At 39.1% G+C, this 14,552-nt stretch overlaps 1 long non-coding RNA gene across 1 annotated transcript; it reads right to left on the bottom strand.

Moving 5' to 3' along the window:
• Positions 1-1,293: 1,293 nt before the first annotated feature.
• Positions 1,294-5,316, bottom strand: LOC113016476 (uncharacterized). Its single transcript, XR_003271254.1, has 4 exons — positions 5,161-5,316; positions 4,923-4,987; positions 1,530-1,626; positions 1,294-1,340 (listed from the first exon to the last, which is right to left on the bottom strand). It is a non-coding gene; the product is annotated as an uncharacterized LOC113016476 (long non-coding RNA).
• Between the last annotated feature and the right edge of the window lie 9,236 nt (positions 5,317-14,552).

Here is a 14,552-nt window from a genome sequence, read left to right as displayed (position 1 = left end):
TTCCTTTTTCTAAAGCATATAGTTAGGGCTGGACCAGGTGACCCTGAATCCTCCCTTAGTTACGCTGCAATAGACGTAGGCTGCCGGGGGATTCCCATGATGCATTGAGTTTTTCCTTTCCAGTCACCTTTCTCACTCACTATGTGTTAACAGACCTCTCTGCATTGAATCATATCTGTTATTAACCTCTGTCTCTCTTCCACAGCATGTCTTTATCCTGTCTTCCGTCTCTCACCCCAACCGGTCGCAGCAGATGGCCGCCCCTCCCTGAGCCTGGTTCTGCCGGAGGTTTCTTCCTGTTAAAAGGGAGTTTTTCCTTCCCACTGTCGCCAAAGTGCTTGCTCATAGGGGGTCATATGATTGTTGGGTTTTTCTCTGTATCTATGAAGCGCCTTGAGGCGACTTTTGTTGTGATTTGGCGCTAAATAAATAAAATTGAATTGAATTGAATGTCTATTTTTTTCTGACTTTGATACACTAATCAACTAGTACAGTGATAATCAGTGTAAATGTTTTATTTTGTTGTTTGCTGTCTCCTCTGTTTTTTTTTTTTCTCCATACAGGTGACCCAGGAGTTTTTTTTTTTGTTGTTTGTTTTTTTTTCTCTCTTCCCCCCCTTCTCACCGTCTCTTCTCCCCTTTGGTTTTCTTTCTTTCTCTCCCCCTCTTTCTTTCATTCTTTCCCCCTGTCCTATCCCACAGTTACGTCTGTCCCGTTTGCAACTGAAAATAAAATAAATTCATAATTATAATAAAGGTCAACCAAACGGACCAATATGGCAAGGCCATGATGATCCACTTGGTAAAATAAATCCGCTTGGCATCTTTCTTGGCCTCAAGACAACAATTCTGATGGCTATAGATCCAAATGGGACAAAAAAAAAAAAAAAAAAAAGTGTAAATGTTTTATATAACATTGAGTTTGACAACTAAAGGTAGTTTAGTGTCATTGGTCACCATTATCAAACATGTATTTGTGAGCTAGTGTCTTAAAAACACAGTAGGAAGCTTAAAAAATTGTGATACAGCTTACATAAATGTAAAAATATGACATTAAAAGATTTTTAAAAGTGCCGTTTATTTAACTCTCTGCACACAAGGTGCTTTTATTGTCTCTGTTTATTTCTGTGTGTGTGTGTGTAATATTTTATTTATTAATTTTAGTAGTTTCTGCTTGCCTTGTGTGTAATTACACTGATGTACATCCAACTTTGTTAGTTGGCCTTATTGTTTAATCATTTTAGTTATGTCTTAATACAACCACAAATTGCTGTTGAATCTAAATGTCTTATAGTGACAGAGAGCGCCACCAGCAGGAAAATGGAAGTCTTCATTGTATTTCTATAGCAAAGAAAGTAAACAGAGTGAATATATAAATCAGTATTATTTCATTTAATTTATTAACTTGTTTATTTTTGTTTCCTAAATGTTAATCGTGCTTAACTATTAAAGAAAAAATACAATAGATATTTAAAACTACAAATTAGATGATACTAATGCTCCAAACAATAACTAGCAAAGATGTCTCACCTTGTCTTCTTTTTTCAGTTAGCCAAAGTGTGATTGGATGCCTTGAACACCCACAGTTGTTGGTTGAATGAGGAAGATCTTCAGTGTAGGAAACTCTCTGAAAAGTCAGATTGTTTGCAGTGAGTTCATATGGCCTGTAAATGGCCTGTATTTGTATAGCGCTTTACTAGTGCCTAAGGACCCCAAAGTGCTTTACATATCCAGTCATCCACCCATTCACACACACATTGGTGATGGCAAGCTACATTGTAGCCACAGCTGCCCTGTGGCGCACTGACAGAGTCGAGGCTGTCGGACACTGGCGCCACCGGGCCCTCTGACCACCACCAGTAGGCAACGGGTGAAGTGGCTCGAACAGGCAACCTTCCGATTACAAGGCAAACTCCCGACTCTTGAGCCACGATCGCTCCAGAGGAAAGGTCAGCACCTGCATATCTGACCAGTTTGAATGAATTTATATCTAAACAGAAATCAGTTAAAGCATGCACTATGCAAGTAAATATGTAAAATATTCATATAATTAAAGATCACAAAATAAAGATCAAGTCATGTAATGCTGTCCATAACTGGTTGATTACGATGTCTTTGGTATATACGGATATATTGATATCCTTATAACTGTAGTTCTTTTAGATTTTGTATGTCATCTTCAAAAATTTCACAAAAGGTTATTTTTCCACATTGTTTGTCTTTAGATTTTATTTGAAGATTCTCCTGCTTTGAAACTCGAGTGGAAAACTAAAAACAGAAACATGTTTTGGATTAAGAGTTTAGTGCAGCTAAAGCTATAGTATTAGAGTGGATATCAAATATGTCCAAAAGGTTAAAGTGGCATTTAGCAAGTAGGGAAAGTGTAAGTGAAAGTGGTGCAAAGAAGAAGTCACAATAATTTGTTTTGTAATTCAATCCATTCGTTCATTTTATTCTGCTTATCCGTGGCCGGGTCATGGGGGCAGCAGCCCAAGCAGAGAAGGCCAGACCTCCTTCTCCAAAGCTTGTATCTGCATCTCGTTTTTTTCGGTTACTATCCAAAGCTGGTGACCAAAGGTGAGGGTAAGGACGTAGATCGACTGGTGAAGTGAGAGATTCGCGTTTAAGCTCAGCTGTCTCTTCAGCATGGACTGGTAAAGAGTCTGCAGCCGCAGCACCAAACTCACTTTGTGTAGCTGTTTGGGAGATAATCTGGAATTTAATTTTTCCTTCCTCACAGTTTCAAATTTTTTAACTGAGCTTCACTTTTCACTTCACAATAATAATAACCAAGTAATTTCTTATTTTATCTTACACCATTTTACGGGGCAATCGTGGCTCAAGAGTTGGGCGTTCGCCTTGTAATTGGAAGGTTGCCGGTTCAAGCCCTGGCTCGGACAGTCTCGGTCATTGTGTCCTTGGGCAAGACACTTTACCCGTTGCCTACTGGTGGTGGTCAGAGGGCCCGGTGGCGCCAGTGTCCGGCAGCCTCACCTCTGTCAGTGTGTGTGTGAATGGGTGGATGACTGGATGTGTAAAGCGCTTTGGGGTCCTTAGGGACTAGTAAAGCGTTATACAAATACAGGCCATTTACCATTTTACCAAAAGGTTGTTAGAGATTCAGATTTGTCACTGTTGACTGTCCGTGCATAAAACCTTATAAACACTGAGCTCTAAATGGTTTGAAACTCTAAATCTCGAGTCTAAAAGGGAGCATGTTTATTTTGAAAGCCTTGCAGATGAAATTTGTGGGCGATTCTTTCAGTGCTGATGTTATAACAGCTACTTTTCACACTTACTGTGTGCGCTGTCCTTACTGCTGTGAAATTATGTGTCACATGTTGTAAAAATTAAGCTAAGATGAATGCAGCTCATATATTTTGACACTGTGATGTTTGTGTGTCCTCAATGCAAAGACTGCAGGTTGTTGGAGAGTTAATAAAAGTGACACTACCTTGATGTTGTTTGGCCTCACTGTTTAATAATCTTAGAATTATTTAATACTTCTTAAAATAATAGCCATGTGAACATACTTGCCAACCTTGAGACCTCAGAATTAGGGAGACATTCAAAAGGGCTGTTGGGGAGGGGTGGTATACATATATATATATATATACATATATATATATGTATATATATATCGGATAAAATATATATATATATATATATATATATATATATATATATATATATATATATATATATATATATTTTTTTTTTGTATATATATATACAAAAAACTTGAATCTTACAATGTTTATTTATCGGATAAAATAAGTTAAATGTCACCGTTATTATTGTCCAGCCGGAAACAGGCCAGGGGTGTCCAAATTCAGAGTCTGCGTCCACCTGAGGACCCGGCCTTCGTGGTCTAAGTGGGCTGGGTCCTCCAAAAGCCGGGCAGACCGGAAATGAGCAACTGTGAAATTGGACGGTCTAGCCTTCAGAATTACGTCACGAGCTCTCTCGGTGGAGTGAAACTCAGGTGTCTGCTCCTTGCTATCTAAAATATAACCGGACGCTGGCGTAAATTTTCGACCATCTCACACTTCTGTTTAATCAGTTTTCTGTTTGACGTTTATTCAGCTGTGTGAAAACCCCGGAGGAATCCTCCCGAGGGATTAATAAAGTTTTATTTAATCTCATCTAATCTAATAACTTTAATCTCAGCCAAACCGATTTACTCACGAACAAATAAAACCCAATAACAAAAACATGTTTCAGTTATTTAAGTGACTTATATATCATGTTTAACCTGAGTAGCGAAAGACCGCGGGGGTTTGAAAACGATGTTCCAGGAGTTTGCTGTTCTCCCCGGCTCAGATATTTGAAGTTTACACAGCTATATTGTCGCCTGAAAATATGTTAAAAGTTTATTTTGTGACCCAGAAAGAGTAATAAGAGTAAAATTAAAACTAAGTAGCTGCAGTAGTAGTATCCATTGTTGGAAACTGGAATTGGCTGGGCCAATCTGGGATATGGTTTTTCAATTTTGTTGTCCGGGTGGAAAATCGGGAGAAATTGGGGAGAATGGTGGCTCCGGGAGACTTTTGGTAGCGGCACTGAAATTCGGAATTCTCCCGGAAAAATCGGGAGGGTTGGCATGTATGCATGTGAATCAACATTGCGGTTATTGTTGACAGCAGGCCTAAAATTTTATGATATTGGATCATGAAACTGTCCTCAGATATTAAATGTAAATGATTTGTTGCTGCCACAGGATTAGTCTTTCCTGCTTTGGTTTTGATGGAGCTGATGGTCTGTAGGAACAATGATATTCTCCTCAGAGAGGTGCAGCATAAAACAGGACTTTCCTGCATTAAAAGACATCCAGCGTAGTGTTCTTACTCTACCTAAATGGATCTGTTACATTAGTAATATATGGGAGTTGTATTTAAGTCCTTTCCACATGAGGACACTTACCTTATTTTGTGCTTTACTGATGAGTGGTTGGTTAATCTGCAGTGGTTGAGGTATGTGTCGGTCGTCTGGAAGAGAAGGTGAGAAGACGTCTTTAATGAATGTAATGCTCTGAAGGTGTCAGTGATTACTGTGAATTCATAGTAAAACTGGATTTCAATGAAAAGCTTATTTAAATTTGAGCATAAATCCATAAATTTGGTGTGTATAAATATACATAATATAAATAAAAAATTCTTACCAATTGAGGAGTGAAGACTCGATGAGCAGAGATCACGTCTGGTGCAGCTCAGACACGCAGTTCTGTCACAGAAGCAGAAGAACTGACACTTGGCTCTGGAGGCTTCAGTTTTTATACATTTTAAGTAGCTCCAAAAATAATCAAGACCTACGTCACTAGTGCACCAATTGTAACACACTTCTCTTTTTGTGGTTCAGAAAAACATTGCAAATATGAGGAGAAATGACCACAATAGCATGCAGATGTGCTTTGTTATTCACAGCTGAGTCCTGCAAGCAGTTCCTGTGGCCAAACTATTGACAATGTCTTTAAATTATTTTTCTTTACATAAATAAACTGAGTGCACCTAAGAATTGCAGGCAATTGCTTTTCAGATTTACATTTCAAATAAGGATCCAAATGCAGACACAACAGAGAAAAGGGAAGAAAAAGTTTATTTAATTAAAACAAAAGTCAAGGCTCAACACAGGCAGGAGAAAAACTAAATATACCAAAATTAAATAAGGACATGGAAAAAAAGCACACAAGGGACTGGAGATGCAACTTCACATGGCAGAAATTTCTTATTGAAAACAAATTTTAAAAGACTCCTAAAATGTAAAATAAAGACACTGAAATCATCAAATAAGAACCTCCAGCAGGTTAAGTCTCAAACACAACTGAAGATGAACACACCAGACCCCCAGGGGCTCTTACTGTTACAGTCCACCCTTTTTGTTCAGTTCAGGAAATCCTGTATTATCCAGTTCTGTATTTCATAGCATTACCAGGCCACTTTCCCTGTAAGAATCCATTATGGTGGTCAGAGGGCCCGATGGCGCCAGTGTCCGGCAGCCTCGCCTCTGTCAGTGCGCCCTAGGGTGGATGTGGCTAAAATGTAGCTTGCCATCACCAGTGTGTGAATGTGTGTGTGAATGTGTGTGTGAATGTGTGTGTGAATGTGTGAATGACTGGATGTGTAAAGCGCTTTGGGGACCTTAGGGACTAGTAAAGCGCTATACAAATACAGACCATTTACCATTTTCTCTCTTCACTCCCAGCCAGTTGTCAGTCAGAGGAGCACATGTGCCATCTCTTACACTTTGTTCAAAGCCAGATAGTTGGACACAAAAGAAACCTTTGATAATAACCAAACATAATATCTGTGTACTAATAAGCAAACACAATGATGTTTCTTCTACTTTTTACACATGAACACAAACCTGACGAAACAAAGCAAAGATGAAAACCAGCCCAAAGTGACTTTAAAGCGATTGCCACAGTGATTCTACCATAGAAACCTGTACAGGTAGAAACAGAGGCTGCAGTCTGACTGCCCATAACTGTCTTTCCTTAGGGATTATTCAACTATTCTGATTCTGACTGATTGTTACCTGTTGAGGGTCAGGGTCTGGCTGGTTGGTCGGAGTCAGCATGCACTCAGCTGTATCATCACTCTTCTTTGTTAGCTCTTTACGTTAGCATGTTGTCTGTGCTGTTGGTTTGATTTTGTTTTGTCTGTCTGCCTGACATGCAGATTACCGAAGATCATTTCTGAAGCAACAATTAACAACATCGTCTGTGAAGGTTCTCAGTCATCCAGGTCATCGTAGTCAAAGGAGCTTGCAAAGAAAAGCGTCTGGACTTCTTTAAGTTGCTTGAAGACGTTTCACCTCTCATTCGAGAAGCTTCTTCAGTTCTAAGGTCAAATGGTGGAGAGTCCCAGATATAAACCTAGTGGGAGTAACCCCCCACAGAGGGACAAAAGGACCCCCTGATGATCCTCTAATCGCCTGAGCCAAGGTGTGAAACTGGGTGTGGGTCCCAATCAGCCAGAGTTTCGGGTGTGTTCATTCTCCAAGCATGACATCCCGGTGTACTTCAGACCCAGCAACACGCTCAGACAAAAACTGGTTCACCCGAAAGACAAAACGCCAAAACACACACTTAACAATGTGGTGTATGCTGTACAGTGCAGCGAGGAATGCCCAGACCTCTACATTGGAGAGACCAAACAGCCACTTCACAAGCGCATGGCACAACACAGAAGAGCCACCTCCACAGGACAAGACTCAGCAGTCCATCTGCATCTTAAGGATAAAGGACACTCTTTCGAGGATGCCAATGTTCACATTTTGGACAGAGAGGACAGATGGTTTGAAAGAGGAGTGAAAGAAGCCATCTATGTCCACTGTGAGCGACCATCTTTGAACAGAGGCGGGGCTTTACGACACCAACTCTCTGCCATCTATAATCCAGTTTTGAGATCCCTTCCCAGACGCCTTAACGCCCACTCACATCCTGGGCCATCTGACCTCAGGAATTCGCATGATAAGGTGGGGCCAGGTTTCACAATGAACACACCCGAAACTCTGGCTGATTGGGACCCACACCCAGTTTCACACCTTGGCTCAGGCGATTAGAGGATCATCAGGGGGTCCTTTTGTCCCTCTGTGGGGGGTTACTCCCACTAGGTTTATATCTGGGACTCTCCACCATTTGACCTTAGAACTGAAGAAGCTTCTCGGATGAGAGGTGAAACGTCTTCAAGCAACTTAAAGAAGTCCAGACGCTTTTCTTTGCAAGCTCCTTTGAATTAACAACATCATTGTAACAGTAACGTAATTAGCAAATTTAATACAGGATTGAGTTAGATTACTGCATTATTAAAAAATGTAATGAGATTACAGTAACAGTTTGTAACACATTCCTTGTGCTCAGGACATCTTTAACATGAGTTTTCAGGGGACAAAGACACAAACAAAACAAACATATGACACACAAATAGTCAGGTCTGTTTTTTACAGATGCAGAGCAACACTAACATCTGCATTCACTTCTACTCAGTGAGCAATACACATATTATTAAAGTTATATGAAATTATGAACTTCTTTACCTTTTGTGACACTAATTCTGTCAGAAAACAGTGGAACATTTAGATCAACAATTTAATTCTGAAATCCTAATCTTTGAAAAGCAACACTGTTAAATCATTGAAAAGATTTAATTGTGCATGTCAATACAAATGTGACCTAGGGGTTTGACTGTCTGGTTATAGCTACATGGGTTTCTTTTAGCTTGCAGGTCTTTCACAGAAGAACAAAAAACACCCCCGAAGGCTCAAGATTTCTGATGGCCAGTGCAACCTCACACACTAAGTTCGTCTAACCATCAGATTTCAAACAATTAAAACACAGTAATAATAATAATCAAAGTGTTTTTATTGAGTTTTCAGAAAGCATATCATTCATACAGAAAAGCTCGAACTCAAGTCCTACCACACAGTGTAAGACAAAACTATACCCAGACAGAGGAAGAAAAGAAAAGGGGGAAGAATAAAAAAAAAGAAAAGAAAAAAAGAAAAAAAAGAAAGAAAAAAAAAAGGGGGGGGGGAATTGCCAGTTATGGAGTGGAAGGAAAATTAAAACACAGTAAGTTATTGTTTTGTATGTGTCATGATGATAGATTCATTTACGGGTATCACAATGCTCATATCTGAAAGTAAACTGTGATATATATCCCCAACTAAGGTTACTACTAAATGAAGGATCTGTCACGGAGCAGTCGTAGTGTGCTGTGGAGCAGGCAGGATGGAGGACGCACACACAGGACTCGTAACCAAGAGGTTAACTTAAAGTGCAGTTTATTTACTGGGATGACTCATCAGAGAAATAAACATTACTGAAACAACCAAAATCATGAACATGAAACTAGACTGGACACTGGAACCTAAACATAGAGAACCCATAGGAACAGGACTAAGCGCATGAACAACTGCCAAACACAGCACAGGGAGGACATGACCATCAACTGCCAAACACAGCACAGGGAAAACACAGGGCTTAAATACACACTGGGATAACGAGGGCATGAGACACAGAAGGGGAGCACAGCTGGGAGTAATCTGACATGACGAGAGCAAGGGAAGCAAAACTCAATACACTGACATAAGACAACGACTTTCAAAGTAAAACAGGAAACAAAACAGACGCCGACATAATTTAGGGATACAGCAACCATAGAACACAGAACAGAAATAAAAAAGACTAGAAAAGATAAGCGATGACAAAAATTCAATAATGATACAAAACTGAAAACATTGGGTCACCAACCCAGGACCGTGACAGGATCGCCCCAAAATGACTAAATATATAAAGGCACTTTCCAGAAGAAGAAGTTAAAAAGATTTTATTTATTGTACAAGCAATATCTGCACAGGAATTACAAATTCTGCAGACATATTACCTTCTTACTGAACCTGAATAACTCACACACAGACGTGTCTGCTGCTTATTTTTGTTAAAACATGATTTTTTATCTTCTCTTCAAATCACATTAGGCATCTTTAGGGCATCAGTTTGACCACTGAAGAACATACATGCTTTATCTTACATGAAAAAGTCTGTATTATGCCTGTGTCATTGTACCACAAAGACAATGATTGCAACACTGTGCTTGCAAAATAGAAGAAATAAGATGACCAGCAAATACATAAAAGATGGTAAAAGTGATTCCTGTTTAGTTTCTTGTCTGCTATCAGTGTTGGGGAGTAACAGAATACATATACCAGAGTTACATATTTAAAATACAAAATATGAGTAACTGTATTCCGTTACAGTTACAGTTTAAAAACTGTAACGGACTGTGAGCTCAGGAGTCGCTGACAGTCCCCTCTGAGGCCTTCCCAAAATTGCAGCCTAAATTCATGCTCCAGCCATCTGCCATTATCTACAAGAAATGCTGTCAAACCTAAAATGAGGATGTGGTCTCTGTCAGAATTAATAATTTAAGATTGTCATTTGTGCTAAGATATATACAACCATTTCTTCTATGTGTCCTAATATGGTTGTCATTGTGCAGAAAGAGCTCGATCAGCTTTAGTTCCATTACTTGCGTGTGTGCTGATTAAAATAAAAATGTACCTTTGTGCAGACAGGAAGCAGCCTCGACGCAATCATTTCCCATTGTAGCTTTAGAAACCAGACTGTTCTGTTCTATTAAAGTGCAAGACTTCACACCTTTAAATGTTCAATAATGTACAAATAAACAATTACAGTCAGTGAGTTAGGTCTGATACATGTAGTCAATCTAATGAATCAATATTAAATATAAAAAGTACAGAACTGAAAATAAAATGAACATGTAATGGTAAATGAACTGGTTCTCATATAAAACTTTTCTACTCTCTACAACTTGCCTCATTCACCCAAGTACTTTTCTCTATGCTTTTCTCTGTAAGCGCTTCGAGCCTGTACTTTTTTGCTTTAACTTGAGTAATGAAGTTGAATCAGTACATTAACTTTCACTGGAGTATTTTTTAACAGTAGTATTTGTTCTTCTACTTAAGTACAGAATGTCTGATCTTTTACCAACTCTGGCTGTCTCTCAGTCTCGGAACACCCACTTGTTGTCCAGCGGTGTCCTGGGAATATGGGAACTAGACAGACTGGGGAAACAATGGGAGGAGACACAAAGATGGAAACAGTTAAGGGACACGAGACATGGAGGGAGAGAGCGAGAGAGAAGGAACAAGAGACAGAGGGACAAACAGAGAGAGCAAGAGACATGAAGGTGGAAGAGAGGGAAGAGAAAGAGGCAAGACGGACTGGGGAACATACATGAATGCACACGACAGACAGAGGGGACATGGAATGAAACACAAGGAGGGGAATATGTAAAAAGAAAAATTAGACATGACAAACACAGAGAGGCAGCGAGGTACACAGATGATGAAGACACAAAGATAACCTAATAGACAGTGTTGGGAAGGTTACTTTTAAAATGTATTCCACTACAGATTACAGAATACATGCCCCAAAATGTATTTTGTAACATATTCCAAATACGTTACTCAATGAGAGTAACGTATTCTGAATACTTTGGATTACTTAATATGTTATCATGCTTTTTACAACTACATGAATGTACTATTGCTGTGTGACTTATTACTATTACTGAAGGTTACTCTCCATACCAATACCAACTAGATTTTTAAATCTTAATAAAAATTGAGTAACAGTAGGTGGACATTAGGTAAAGCTGCACTTTTTGCAGCGATCTCGTATAGAAAACTATTCCGCGCGTATATATAAAACAGGTCTGCGGCTCCAAACAGTAGTAAAGGGACCTCTGACTAATCCGTCGGTTTCGGTGTCGGGCTCGTAGCTGAAAACTAGCTTTGCTTTGTTGTCTGGGTCAAGTTTGCTAGCGAGAGACAGAGAGAGGCGTTGAAAAGCTGAGGCTACATTCTTTAGGGCTATGCCTGTAACACTTTGCCTATTGCCTTCATATTAAATCATTTTTTGAATAATAATTGTTAGGTTTATATTGTTGATTGTCATTTATGCTTAGAAATATGCACTCATATATGCTTAGAGTCTTATAATCGATTGCATATTGATAGTATGTCTGATCCTTAGCAGTCTGCAAAGACTCTGTGTGCCTCCCAGAGCACTCTGGCATACACACACATCTTAAGGTCATGAGAGAGGTCGTGCCTTCTCTTACTGATTTGTGGTATAGGAGGACACCTACTCTGTATCTGTTTAAGTATAAGAGCCCTTTGTTTAGAAGGACCGCTGGACGCCTGGCACCAGCTTTAAGGAGTCTTCACAGGATCACATCTTGACCACACACACACACACACACGCACACATAACTACACGACACACAAACAAGGTACTCTTTGTTTACATGTATACACCTATGTAAGACGTCATATGTTAATGATTCTTATGCATAGTCATATAACCGCAATAAAGAGCAGTGTTACGGGGCAGCAGACGAGAGTGGCTGGGGTTCGAGCGTCAGGAACAGCGCTCGTCACAGTTCTCTCCCTCGTGCACGAGATCAAACAAAGAGCTCTGGTTGGTGTTCAATGCTTTCTGCTGTTGTAGTATAATTGTCTCGTTACAGCGGTGGGTCTGTGCTAGACAGAGCCATCAATAATTTTAAAAAAGTTTTCTATGGGCAGAAATCTGTGCCATCAGAAACTGAATTTGAATAAGTTCAATTTGAATTTGAATTGCTCAGATTGAATCTGAATTGTAACTTGAATAAATGCTTTTGAAAACTGAATTTGAATTAGTCTAATTTGAAATTGAATTTTAAGGCTCCAGGTCCAGACGGCTTTCCTGCAGAATTCTACAAAGAATTCTGGTCGATTCTAGCACCAGTTTTCTACAGAACGTTGTTGGAAATCAAAGAAAAGGGCAGACTTCCATCAAATATGAATTCTGCAAACATTAATCTCCTGCTAAAACCAGGCAAAGACCCTGTATATCCCTCAAGCTATCGTCCAATATCCCTTATAAATGTAGACCTTAAAATAATCTGCAAAGCTCTCTCAAAGAGACTGGAGAAAATAACCCCCCTGTTAATTCATCCTGACCAAACTGGTTTCATAAAAGGTAGGCACTCATCAACAAATACACGTAGATTACTTAATTTGATAGACTACTCATACAGTAAAAACCTAGAAACTACAATATTCTCTTTAGATGCAGAAAAAGCATTTGACAGAGTTAACTGGAAATTTCTATTTGCAACTTTACACAAATTTGGTTTTGGATCCTCTTTCATAAACTGGTTAAAAATATTATATAATTCCCCAACAGCTTGTGTCAGAACAAATGACCAGACATCCTCCAGCTTCTGTCTCTTGAGGGGCACCAGGCAGGGATGCCCACTCTCCCCTTCACTGTTTGCAATTTTTATTGAACCACTAGCAGCAGCAATTAGACAGAATTCAGTAATTAAAGGGCATAAAATGCAAGAACGTGGAACATAAAATCAGCCTTTATGCGGATGATGTGTTACTCTTTCTCCAAAATTCACAAACCAATTTCTCTGGGGTGATTGAACTCCATAATTCCTCTTCTACACCACTGCAATCGGGAAATATAAAATATTTAGGTATTAATGTTTCTCCCAAGCTTGCAGATCTAACTAAATTAAACCATATCCCACTTTTAAAGAAGGTAGAAGATGATCTGGCTAGGTGGAAATGTCTACCCATATCACTCATGGGAAGGGTTGCCGCTATAAAAATGATGGTCTTACCAAAAATAAATTATTTATTCTCAATGATCCCAACTAAACCGCCACAAGATTGGTTCAGATCTCTAGATTCATGTATGTCCAAATTCCTTTGGAAAAATAAACCCCCACGTATAAGCTTAAAAACACTACAAGAGACCAAGGATAAAGGAGGACTAGAACTACCTAACTTTCAGCACTACTTCTTAGCCAACAGGCTTCAATTTATCTCAGGATGGCTAAAACACACCCTCTTAGATGAACCTTGGCTAGATGTAGAACAAGCACTCTGCAATAATCTAGAGATTTCAGACCTACCATTTATCAGCTCAAACATCCAACGACATGAATGCTTTAAAAGCATCAATATCAGCTCTTCTCTGACAGCATGGTGGGAGTTTCTAAAATTGATGGCGTCTTCATTAATCCCATGCAAACGTACACCTAACTAGAACAACCCTGACATATTACAAAACAATAATATGATAAACTTTTCAGATTGGAGTGGTAAAGGAATCAAATATTTAGAACATATACTAGAAGGAACAGAATTTATTTCATTTGACGGACTAGTTACACAATATGGGATCAACAAGAAAAGATTTTTAGAATATCAACAAATTAAATTCATAGTAAAAAAGAAATTTAAACCGGGTCAAGTTGAACTACAAACACCACCAAGTGTGGTTCAATTTCTTACTCTTAAAACCCCCAAATTACTATCCAAAATATACAGAATGCTTTCTAAAACAGATGAATCAATATCACTTCCTATTGCAAAATGGGAAGCGGATTTATCAGTTAACTTAGACCTAAACTTCTGGTCTCAGATTTGCTTAAAAACCTTTCATCTAATTAGAAATCCCAGTCTTCAATTAATTCAATACAAAATATTACATAGAGTGCACTATACAGTCATCGGATGTTCAAGATGGGCTTTACGTCTACCAACAACTGCTCACACTGCCAAACCAATTCACCGGACAATTATATCCACGCTCTTTGGTTCTGTCCACCAGTTCAGAAGTTTTGGCGCGAGATATGTGACGACTTATCAAAGTGTCTGAAATGTAACATTCCAACTTCCCCCTTAGTGTGTTTGTTGGGCAGCTTAGATAATGTCACTTCAGAAAAGAATATAGCCCATATGGTTTTCACTGCCCTATGCATAGCCAAGAAAACTGTCCTCATGAACTGGAAAAATAAAAATAATCTTAATTCTAACCAATATAGAAATTATCTATTAGATTACATTAGTCTTGATACAGCCTCTGCCACCACATCAGATCAGTTGCTCTGGGCTCCTTTGATCAGCTCCATCACCTAGTGGGGGTGGGGGGGTCATAGTTTGGTCCCGCCTTCACTGTTGTGATTG

The sequence above is a fragment of the Astatotilapia calliptera genome, chromosome 23, assembly GCF_900246225.1.
Source record: "Astatotilapia calliptera chromosome 23, fAstCal1.2, whole genome shotgun sequence".
Classification (NCBI taxonomy): domain Eukaryota; kingdom Metazoa; phylum Chordata; class Actinopteri; order Cichliformes; family Cichlidae; genus Astatotilapia; species Astatotilapia calliptera.
The sequence above is the reverse complement of the archived record's forward strand: the minus strand, read 5'-3'. Positions and strand labels throughout refer to the sequence as shown.